Source organism: Marmota monax, unplaced genomic scaffold, assembly GCF_021218885.2.
Source record: "Marmota monax isolate L192 unplaced genomic scaffold, Marmota_monax_Labrador192_F-V1.1 WCK01_AAM20220418_F8-fsc00193, whole genome shotgun sequence".
NCBI classification, from domain to species: Eukaryota; Metazoa; Chordata; class Mammalia; order Rodentia; family Sciuridae; genus Marmota; species Marmota monax.
In genome coordinates this window covers 293,460-305,991 of record NW_026695203.1, presented here as the reverse complement: position 1 = coordinate 305,991, position 12,532 = coordinate 293,460, and the positions used below count along the sequence as shown (strand labels likewise).

General features: G+C 31.9%; 1 protein-coding gene across 1 annotated transcript in view; it reads right to left on the bottom strand.

Annotated features, from left to right (window-relative positions):
- The window catches only part of Cntnap2 (contactin associated protein 2), a 1,911,322-nt gene that overhangs the window by 1,897,557 nt on the left and 1,233 nt on the right, over positions 1-12,532 (bottom strand). The window lies entirely within an intron of this gene.

Sequence of the window (12,532 nt, the reverse complement as noted above, 5' to 3'; positions counted from 1 at the left end):
TCATGCCTACTCAATAGAAAGGATCTTTAAGATAATATTACATTCAATATGAGAGAACAGACATTGAAATAATATTAAAGTTTAACCAGAAGTGAAATCTGTGACTTTCAGAAGCATATTATTAAATGATATTTATTTTTCTATTAAAATGTTGAAAATTGAAGTTGTTATAAGGAGACTTACAGACAATTAGCAAGAAAATGGGGAAATACTGTATCTCTAGGTCCAGCTCATTGGTCTTTCCAAACATGTAAATGTCCACAGCATGCCCTCTCTAAATATTTCTTAGGCAGTTATGTCACAAGGCAAGTTCAGGAAGCTGACGGGCCCGTCATTAGCATGGCCAGTCTGCCCCTACCATCCATGCCTCTGTCATTTGAAAATTCAGCGTATTGAAACGAGCACAATGTAGAAAGTGCTCTATAGCCCATATTATAGACATATAAATGAATAAATAACAGATCTAAAACCTTTTTGAAAAGCCTTATCAATGTTGATTTGATAGAAGAAATAATGCCATTTTGTTTGTAAGATTCTGAAATCTCCTCTAAATTAAATACAGCACCCTATTTTGCCCACTACATCTAAAATATGCAGTTATAACGTATCTAAATTCCAAAAATTTATATTTTGGGTGATTATATAGTTTTTGTAAACCTTAAACATTTCAGCTCATTGTATAAAATAATTATGTAACGTTAAACATGTTTTCATTGTATGAAGGCTACTCAAATTGCAGTAATATTTTCTCAATATGCTTCAGGCATATTGAATAGATAATAGATTGTAATTCTGCAATGTGTTATACTTCATTTTGAGATAATAGATATAAACCATCCTTTAAAATAACAGGAATAGTCCTATTACAGTTCTCTGAAATACTTCCTTGTTTCAATTTTGGTTGGGATTCATATAGATATGTCGGTTTTAAGTCAACATTTTTAGATGAGGATTACTCAGGCAAACTTTCTAACTACATTAAAATTATATTACTAGTGATTATAATGCATTTAGATATTTTTTAAAAACTAAGAAACTTGCTGCAGCCTAGCTACATGCAATTTTGGAAACAATTTCTATACAGAGTATATTTGATTCAATTTAATTTCCAAATGTATGTATTTAACAAAGCTTATATACTGAGAAATTTTAGGTACTTTGGATGATATAAGTAAATAAAAACCACAGACTTTCATCTTCATTGTGACTAAGTGACAAAGTATTAAGATTTTATTTAATGAGATTCTACTACACTAGTAGATACCTATAAATATATTATGGCAACTAATTATTAGATAAATATCATGCTTCTTTTTAAACCTTAGAAGTCCAATTGTTGGCTGGGATTTATAGTGATTTAATTTTTCATCAGCATAAGATAGAACTTGAAAAATATAAGAACTGTATAAAAATGGAATCAGTGAACTTTAACATTTTTGACCAGCTTTATGCTTTGGTTATTCTAGCAGAGAGGTAAGTGACTGAATTTGTATAATGAATTTAATGCCATTAGTACAGAAATGAATTTATTAAAGGTAGTCCAACCACAACATTGTACCTACTCATATAAGAGTAAAATGGAGGCACTGCCCCTGAAAACTATGGATTTACAGAAAAGGGAGTTAATGTGTTGTTGAGAGTGGTGACTTGGATCATTATTTCTGAATGCCTCCTTGCAGGTAAAGATTGCCCAGTTGCTATGGTGATGCTTGGCCAGAGGAAACTTTGTGCAAAGGCACAGAGTTATATCAGTCTGGACCTTTAGCTCAGGCACCAGCTCCGACAGAGAATTCTGGGCATAACAAGAAAACCACAATGTCTCACAAATTTAACTGCAACCTTTAAGTCTGTCTGCTTTGCAGAAACTGTCCCACAAATAATCTTTTGATGATAAATCCTATATAATAAATAGTGCTCAGCTAGCCCTGGAACACAGTTCCTCCATCAGAGGACAGTGTCCCACCTGATCCCAGATTTCTTTATGTGTTTGCCTTTTCTCAGTCCCCCTTTCCTGCAGCAGTGCAGGGAGGTTGCAGCAATGTATATTTACAAAATTTGAAACAGGCTTTGCTACAAATGCAGGTTTTGAAAAGATAGTTGAGTACCATGTACAAAATTACAAGTGAAATGCTGAAGAGAGTTACATTAAATATAAATTAATTGAATGCAAATGTTATTTTGGTAATTATCAAATTTTGTCTTCTTACAGTAAAATATATAAATAAAATTTCCTGACATTATATAGTAACTAACAATATCAACTCTTACACTGGAATATTATACCCTAATATATAATGATCAAGTAGCTGAGCAAGTTACACTAGTATTTACAAGATTTGTTGGTATTTTTAACACTTAAAAGTACCTGCTAGGCATCAGTAATAATTATTTGTTGACATATGTTTTTGTCCTTTGTTTTTTGGAGGGGGGTAATACGATTGAACTCAAGGGCACTCAAACACTGAGCCATATCCCTGGTTCTATTTTGTATTTTATTTAGAGATAAGGTCTCACTGAGTTCTCACTGAGTTGCTTAGCACCTCACTTTGGCTGAGGCTGGCTTTGAACTTGCGACTCTCATGCCTCAGCCTCCAGAGCTGCTGGAATTTTTAGGCATGCACCAAGTTCCCGGCTTGAAACAATGTGTTTTGGAAAGGGCAGTCATGCTCATCTTCACTTAGTCCAAACCCACAATCTGGACTAAGTTAAGTACTGAAAATTCTTCAAAAGAGAATCATTAAGGAAAAGGCTTGGAGAAGTTACAGATCCTTCTCATTATAATGCCATATTTCTCTTGAAATGACAGATTCATATTCAGCTACACACTAAGACAAACAAGTATTTGTGGTTTGTGTTCTAAAATATATATTTGTCTTTCTTCTATTTCTTGTTTGTGGGGCAATTTCTTGCTTTAACATCAGATAACTGGAGGGACCTGCACTCTGTTCCTTCTAAGTCCCAACAGCAAAGAAATTGCTTTCTGTTTCTTAATATTTCACCTGTGATTAGACCAGGCTGCCACAGGGAGGCGATAGTACTGTGATGTGGTTCAAAGTCCTGAGGCGAGGCTTGTAATGTAAACTTATTTCCGTTGCATTAGCATAAATAAGACAGGAAAAGATGTTTCTGAAGGAGCGAACAGGATGTAAGAAGATGAAGGACCAATGTGATTAGAAAGAGAATGTTGTAAAAAAACTGCAAGGACTCCAGTATAATTAGGTATCAATGTGGATTGGGAGAAAAAAACACTAAGAAGCTGCGGATGAACAAGTAGAGTACTATATCAAAACATATGTTTTTTTTTTAAAAAGTATTTTCTTGTACACTGTTGAACTGCTGGGAGGAATGTAAATTGGTAGAGTCATTATGGAAAATGCTATGGAAATTCCTGATTTTTTTTTTTTTAAATAGAACTACTGTGTGACCCAGAAATCCCATTGCTGGGTATATATTTAAAGCAAAGGAAAATCAGTATGTTCAGTAGACCTCTGCACCTCCGTGATCATTGCAGCACTATTCACAATAGGCAAGAAATGGGAACAACCAGATGAAGAATGAAGAATGAAAGAAAACGTGGTACAATTCTGTTACAAAAAAATATAGTCATGTCATTTATAACAACATGGATAGAACTGGAAATCATTATGTTAAGTGAAGTAAGCCTGGCAAAGTAGGACAAGTGCCTCATGCAGCATTAAAAGAAAAAAATCTCATAGAGGTTGAGAGTCGAATGGTAGTTACCACCAACTGAGGAAGAGGAGAGGAGAGAAGGAAAGATGGGGAAGGTTGATCATTGGATACTGAGTCTGCGCAGGGAATTTTGCTATACTATATTGCACATTACAGTGACTACAGATAACAATAAAGTACTGTACATTTCAAAAAATAGAAGAAAGGTTTTGAAAATTTTTGTCATAAAGAAATGATAAATTTTGAAAAGACGGATATTTAACCTACTTAAGCATAACAGAATATGCATGTATCAAAACATCACTCATTACCCTATTAATATATACAATTATGTTTTATGTATCTGTTTAAAATAAACAGATGTAATTAAAATTAGAAAAAGATATACACTTAAAAATGTACTTCTGGAGAAGATATCCATACTAAACTCTAGGACGAGGATTCAAAGCAGAGAGGAGTGCTAAGAGGCTACTGAGTTAATAACTGGAGAGAAATGTTGAAATCTTAACAGTGCACCAATGATAAGAACAGAGAACAGGGAACAGGTACAAGAAGTACTTAAGGGTTCAAACAGGCAAACATTTTAAAGACAAATATTTTTCCCAATGCCACTGAAGCAAAAGAAGTTTTCTTCTCAACAAGTGTGTTTCAAAAAAAGAAAAACTTTATGGATTAAATGTTACATGAATGCATACACAAAATAATGCTCATAGATTAAATAATTATCATCTTTTGGATTTAGTAAGGGGAATCATATGTACAGTTTTGCATACAGTCTTTAAAATCAGCTCTCAGGAAAGTTTGAGACCTGATTTCAAACAGCTTTTATTCAGACTTGACAAATCACTTTAATTAATATTTACATAGCTTTAAATAAATGTATTAGTAATATGTGTTAATAGCACCCAAAAGATAATGTTATGTTGTAATAGTACCATGAACAAGAAAAGCATGATATATTCTTTATTATCATTTAAATTTCTCTCCATCGAAAGGTCTATTTTTGTGTTTATGACAAATATATTTTCCTGCTTGCCAATATAATTTTTAAGTCATCCAAATGTATAGCAATGTGACAAAGTAACAAATAACAAAACATTATGCAGTAGCTTCCACCCACCCCCACCACAATTCTACATAAGAAGTTACTGAATACTTAAAAATCTGCCTAGACACAAGTTAGAACTCAGTATTAGAGAACTTGAACAGTAGTGCTATAGCTAAAAGCACAGGAATTAGTAATAAAATATCTTGGTGGTCTGGGAAAATTCCTTGCTTTCTTTGTATGCTCAGTTTTCTTATCTGAAAATTGGAGCCTTTTTGTAAGAACTAAATTGCCTATGGCATGTAGAGAGTAGTGCCAACAAGTCAATACTCAACAAATAATGTCTTAGCTCTTCATACAACAAATAATGTCTTGGCAAAAATTTCTAAAGTATGATAGTATCTATTGCTGCCTGGAGTTCTGGAGAGGAAATTCATTGATTGTCTCTAAACACGGAAACTACTGTAATCTTGTGGAACTCAATCAGGCCACATTTATTAAAGAAAACACATACATCCTCTTTTTTGAGTTTCCAAGTATTTGGCATCAATTTCACAAACATAAACCCATCAGGACAGTATCTGAATAGGGCTGTTTATTTTTGCATTCTCAATACTAGGAACAATGTAAATACGCAATTCTGACATTTCTGACTTTAACCTAATAGCATCTTAAGTCAACTGACACAATAAAGTGGTTATTCTGTCCACATTATGGACAGCCAGAAAACCACAATGTATGAGGCTAGTATCTGTTGTAGTCATATGATTGTTAAATGCTTATATTAAAGATTCAATGAAAACTCTGGCAGTGTATGGGGCATGATGAATTTTTATTCATGGAGATTTCATTGCATCATTAACAACCACCTCTCCTATAAAGTAGGCATCAATGTTAATATCTTTTTCCTATGAGAACATTTAGTATTCATCAGGTGATTTACATGATAAATATGTTTATCACTAAGAAAAGTTAGCTGAAAATCACTGTTGGTGATAGTAGAAAAATAAAGTTGTTTTTTTTTTTCATAGACAGAATCTGATGGGATCAGATGTGTCTGGCACATCAAGTCAAGAAGGATTCTGTAGCCATATTCAAATTTGCTGAGAAAAATATCAGAATGCAGTAGCAATGTTTGCCTTGATGGCAGATCAAACTTACTGTGCTATGATACACAGAAGGGGAAAAAATAGTATCTGGATTATATCTTCTCTGACCTTAAAAATATTAACCTACTAAATACATTTAATCATCTGAAAAAAAAAGTATCTTCCAGATCTATTATTTTTGTTTGAAATAAAAATACTTCAAATACACCATGTAAATCTGTTATTTTCAAGTTAAAACTCATTAAAAATTAAAATGTAATGCAAAATAGGACATTGGTTCATGTGTAACTAATACATTTTAAATAACTAATACCCCTAAAACATGCTACAATGTTGCCATATGACATTGTTAGGCTGAAATTTTTTTTTAAATCTTCTTATTCTCATGTTCATGAATTTTGCCCAACATATTTTATATTAGTTCAAAATAACCACCTCAGTCCATATGATTTCCAAGTGACATTGAATTTTAAGAGAACATTCTTAAAAGTAAATTGCATTTTATTATTTAGTAAATCATGGTATTTCATCATTTAACAACTTGCTTTATTAATTCGGTGTGGAAGCATTTACTTTTTCCATATATTCCTTTCAATTGATATCATAATTGAATGATAAAGTTGACATTGTAATAGTTGACACTGTAGTTAGTAGAAAATTATGAGTCAGAGTAAACTTTTCCTTTTTACATATTATTTCAACATGACATCTAATGCAGTAAGGTGAGCAAATCCTTGAATTTAATTAAACTTTATGTAACTTGATTCCAACCTACATGCTCTATGCAGCATAGATTTAGTGAGTCTGCTGGAGTATATGTAGGGCACACTTTTATTGAAGATTGGTTCTTAAGAGTCACATGCATAGTCTACCATGCCAGAGCCATGTAAAAGGAGGGAAAATGTGTTAGAAAAGGCAGGAAAAAAATACGTAAGTTTGGGGATATGTTTTCCTGGTAAAAAATATTCCCAGGAAATAATTTCACCTCTTTTTTCTAAACATTAATACAGTAGAAAATATATCACTATTCATATTTTGAGACTATTTCAAACAAACTTTAATCAGAAGGAAAATGTAGAATGTGGGTCCTAGGCAATTTTCTGTATTTCTTCCACACTTTTATACTATAACAAAAATATGTTATTTTCAGCAAGCAAACTCACAGCCAATGACTACATCTTTATTTCCAGATTTCCTACTATCAGGGGAGGTTTTAAAATCTGGAGTGTTATGAAAAAGTCAGTTACTTCAAGCTATTATTATGAAAAGTCTACTACCGAAATGAACTAAATAAGAGTTTAACTAGAGCTTCTTTAAACAAATTTACAGTTAAGGAAAAACTCAACTTATGATTTCAAAGTGAGGATGGTATCTTCCTTTTAGAATAATAGACTTAAAACATTTAATTCTTCATGATTGTACTGGAGGAAGGAGGACTTGAAGTAACAGTTACAAAAAAACGTGGGACTTACCTGATACATAGATGGGTGGAATGGATAAGATGTGTGGGGACTAATCTGTAAGTAGGATGTACTTTAGGCAGTAATGGTGTTCACCACAAATAAGAAAATGCAACTCTCTGAAAGAAATACCACTGAGAGGACCATGCAGAAAACAGACAGCTGACCAAATGAATGGGAGGACTTAGAAGTCACCGTTAAAGAACCCCAATTCTCCTACTCTAATATTAGAGGAAAAAACAACTCATACTCATCAGCATCTTCTAAGACATGTAGAAATTCTCTCAATTTATTACAATAATGAACTACAACAATCTTATTCTAGCAATTTCAATAACTTTGGGGCTTTGGTGGTTACTGTAGGCAGCACTTCTCTGCCTGAGTTCTAGATTAAAAAGAAACTCACAGATGAGGGGCAAATATCATGCTGTGTAAAATAACTGCCAATGCAGTGGAATGGGAGGAAGTAGGGAACAACGGGATGCATTAACCTTAATTCTAAAATCAAACAGACCTTCTAGTCCTAGAAGATCTGAGCAGCACAAAGTTGTTCACACCATCACCCCCATTAGAAAGGCAAAGCCTACTGTTCAATCCTAAAGGAGCATCTCTTCCTTCTCCAACATAAGACTGTTATGCCAGTGCATCTTCCTCCAGTGAAAAGGAGGCGTTAGGATTAAAAAAAAAAAAGGAGTAGAGTGCTTGCCTGGCGCCCTGGCATCTGTCAGGCCCTGGGTGACCTCTGACTCAGAGCACCACACACACACATAGAAGAGGATGGGTAGAAAAAGAGGTAACATCCCACATCGCAACATCTTTATTTGGTCAAGAATTAAATCACCCAGGTTGTAGAGATCCCAGAATCTAGTGTATTAACTAATCATTCTGTTAGAAGTAGTCTTAAGATTTTTGTTAAAAATGTTAAGGGCAATATCAAGATTATTTCAGTATTAGTTTTACATATTAAAAGACAAGTGAAATCATGGCATTTGGCTATACATGAATGGAACTGGAAACTATCAGGCTAAGTGAAATAAGCCAGATAGTCTTCTTGGAGGGAGACGCAGGAAAGAGGGAAAGAGAGAGAGAGGGCGGGGAGGGGGAGAGGGGCAAAATCCATCAAAATAGATGAGAGATCAGGGGAGCAGATAAAGGGGACTGAGGGGGAAGAAAGAGGGGTTAGGATAAGGGAAGAACAATAGAAGGAATCTAACCTGACTTTCCTATGTACATATGTGAATACACCACAATAAACCCCACCATCATCATGTGTATGCACAAGACACTAATTAAAAAAAAAAAAAAAAAAAAAAAAAAACTATAAGAAAACAGAAGATCCATAGTGTAGAGGGAAGAGAACAGAGGAAAGGTAAAGGTGACAGGGAAATACTGGGGACTGAATTAGAGCAAATTATATTCTGTGCTTTTATAATCATGTCAAAATGAATCCTAATGTTTTGTATAACAAAAAGGAACAAATAGAAAAAAAAACTTATCAAGTGAATTCTTTAAATATATATATATATATATAGTTTATTATATATTAATTGTATCTCAATTAAGCCATTAACATTTTTTTTAAAGAGCAAAAGTAGACATACAATTTCTTCCAACATCAAATCCCCAAGTTTAAAATATGTATCCCAATCTCCAAAGTCTCCAATCTTAAGATACGTATCCCTCTGGAAACACTCAAAGCATCCAATTTCAGGTAATAATAATATAGATATAAATATAGAATTGACTATATTTTCCGTAATGCTATAGCTTTGAGTTTAAAAACTGGCATATGCTGTTGAACTTCGCAAGTAGCAAAAAACGATAAGGTAAAGCACTTCTCAAATTGAGGCTTGACATGGGAAAATCATGGAAGTATGTGTCTTTTTCCCTCATCATATGGACGTCCGTTACTACACAGGCAACAAGAGCAAGTTGGTTTCTATATGGCTAATATTTTTAAGAAAATTACAAACTGGATTTTAATTAACAGTTTTGAACCTCTGCATATTTTTTACAAAAATTTGAGTATCTACTTGAAAATTAGAAAAGCAAGACAAGAGCAGGCCTATGACAGTCATTTTATCTTTCAGTCATAGAAAAGATATATCAAACAAGATTTAGAAATTTGTTAAGTTTTTCTTTAGTAATTTAAAAATCTGTATAAGCAAATTCAAATTTCAGAGAATTTATAGAACTTGAAAGTTTTGCCAGTTGAAAAAAAATACATTAGAAATGTGAGTTTTAAATTATGATGTATATTAAATAACTTTGCTGCTCTCAACTAAAAATGGTAGATTTTATACATATTAATGAGCAAAGGTTAATAAAAACCTATATTGAAAGCATGGATTTTTTTTTAACTTAATTTTGTCATACTTTGGTGGTACTGGAGTAAAATTTGAACAAAGATTACTATTTTCTGAATATCAGTTCCTATAATAAAACCAAGGTCATTTATTATTATTATTATCTCCAGCAAGTTCATCATGATTTTCTTATTTTTTTGCATTAATAAAAAATTTTATTACAATTTCTCAACCAATGAGCTTTGTTGACTTAAAGCACTTTTTAAATTTAAATTATTTTTTGTTAAGACAAACTCACGACTACATTCAAACTCAATATAAACTTTTTTGTTATTCATTTACATATTTTATATTTAAAATATAATATTTTGAGGGAAATATATGAATAGAAGAGAGAAAAAATTGACTAACATATTATTGTTTAATATTGTTGCATTAGATACTTGAAAAGACCAATATATAAATTGTAAGCAAGTTAAACACCTTGACTGACATGTGGGAAAATAAATAAATATATAATATTTTATGCAATAAATATTCCATATATATCCTATACGAAGCAATATACATCTATATGATAATTTTACCATATATATTTATGTATGCAATATATATAAATATTTTGCATACATATATATTTATATATACATATACATATTTGCATACACTCTATGTCTATATAAAAAGCATATTTATTACAGATCATTTGAATTGATGGAAAGCACACCTCCTAAATAAGAAAGTCAATGAAATTATAAATTCACTGCTGTACAAAATATAATGTAAATGATTGGTCTTTTCAGAGAACACTTAAAATTTTAAGTAAAACTTCAGTAATAATTTAGTTATATTTAAGAACTAAATTCATTAAGTGCTAGCTCAAAGCCCTCATCATGTAAAGCTGCACCTGTCAGGGTCTTTCTAATGTGATCAAGTAAGTGCAACTCTCTAAGACTAGACCATTTCCTTGAAGCCTCCCCTGTGTGCCTTGGCACACATTTGCAAGAAAGGAAGGTACATGATTCCATAGGCTCAATAACAGATCATCCTCCCCATCACAAAGAAATTAGATTAGATTTTTCTTTAATTCAAGAGGTGAGTTCTCTTGAATTTATTTTAGTGTACTCATACAAAACATAGTATTAACAGTATTTATATACATTTTCAGAACAGAGAAAAAGAAACAAGCCACGAGCAACTATGTATTTGAAATTTATTTGTTATGGAATGAAAAAATATTAATTGTATCTTCAAAAATTGTCCATCATATTAAAAAGTAATTTGGAAACAGGAAGTTTTAGCATAGTCATCATATTTTTAATAAAATAAATAAATAAAAATGTTACTTTTAGCTTTTCAAGCTACTTTTTGTCTTGTGATGACCTCTCCTGGTTGAGTTGTTCATTATCTCAGATTCATGTAGTTACCATTTTTCTCCTCCTTTGAGTGTTTTTAGTATTAAGAATATAATTTCCGTACTCTCCTTCAGAGCTACATAGAACAAAATTTAATACTTTTATTAATATAAAAATACAATTAAATTTAAAGTATTGAATACATGAAGCTCATTCTAATTGTAAACTCCTATATCATTGATTCATTTCGAGGACATAAGGCAATTTTAAGTTTTGGACACATGTTTTAAATTCAAAAGAAATTAAAATCCAGCTATTATATATTTTTAAACAATGGAGAATAATATTACTAAATTTTAATAATCAAGAATAACAAATAACTATTTATCATAGATGTAACGGTCTCTATGTTGTTCCCTTGCACCAAATTCTGATTAGTAAAAACTTAGTATATATTTCTAAAATAACAACTTTCCTATCTTTGAAATATATTAGCCCAATAGCTGCATTTATGCCATTCTTGATAAATAGTGATTGGTTCAGATTGAACCCTTGTAGTTAAAGTATATAGAAAGATGAAACCTAGAATTCTGGAAAAACTCTTGACAGGAACTTCAATCAGTGAATATGATAAATTTAATTTATAATGAGTTTATTTTCCTGAAAAAGTGGCAGCGAGTTCTGTATAACAAGACTTTGAAATGAAAACTGAAATTTCATCAAAATTGTTTCTGAAGGATCCAGTTATATATTTGCACAAATATCAATATTTAGCAAGATATCTTTACAGTTTCTTTTTAAATCTATAAAGTTGACATAAATATTAAAAATATATAACTTTTTGAGGTTTAATTTGTGATCTGAAAAAATCAGATAGATTTTTTTCAGGTTCATTAAAACTTGTATTTCCATTTCATTACATCTACATCTTTAAACTTTGCAAGAAAATTACGTTACTTTTCTTTAATGTAGTAGCATGGAAAATGTGTCTAATATTTATAATAATATGGTATTATGTAAAAGATTCTTAACAACAGTTTGTAAAGTCCCTTTTCAATGCTATGCTTATTGATATTTACACACTGAATAAAATTATCAATATTAGTAATAGACCAAGTTTCATCACTACATCTTCAAATCTACTTCACATATGGTAAGTTCTGGAAGATACTAAACTTATTGTCCCTAAATGGAAAACAGCGCTTTTTAAACTCCAAAGTCTCCATGATGATTCTTTATCAACTTATTTATTCTGAGAAACAAGTATGTGCCTGTGAGTACTATCCTAAGTCCAGCAATCTTTCTAGCTCTTAACCCTTTCTGAGCCATAGAAGCAATCATGCATTTCCTCTTGACATGCTCACTATGCATTTCTAAAGCAATGCAGAAAATGGGCTGGAATCTTCCATTTCTTCTAAACCTCATGAAAACATGAATAGTCTTAAAGGGGGGGGGCTAGCAAAAATGGAGAGATACACATTTAAGCAGCATAATTTTCCTGAAACTCTTCGTTATTACACTAACGAGGTTTTCCAGTGACTGTCCCAAGTCCTGGACTGCACAGCTC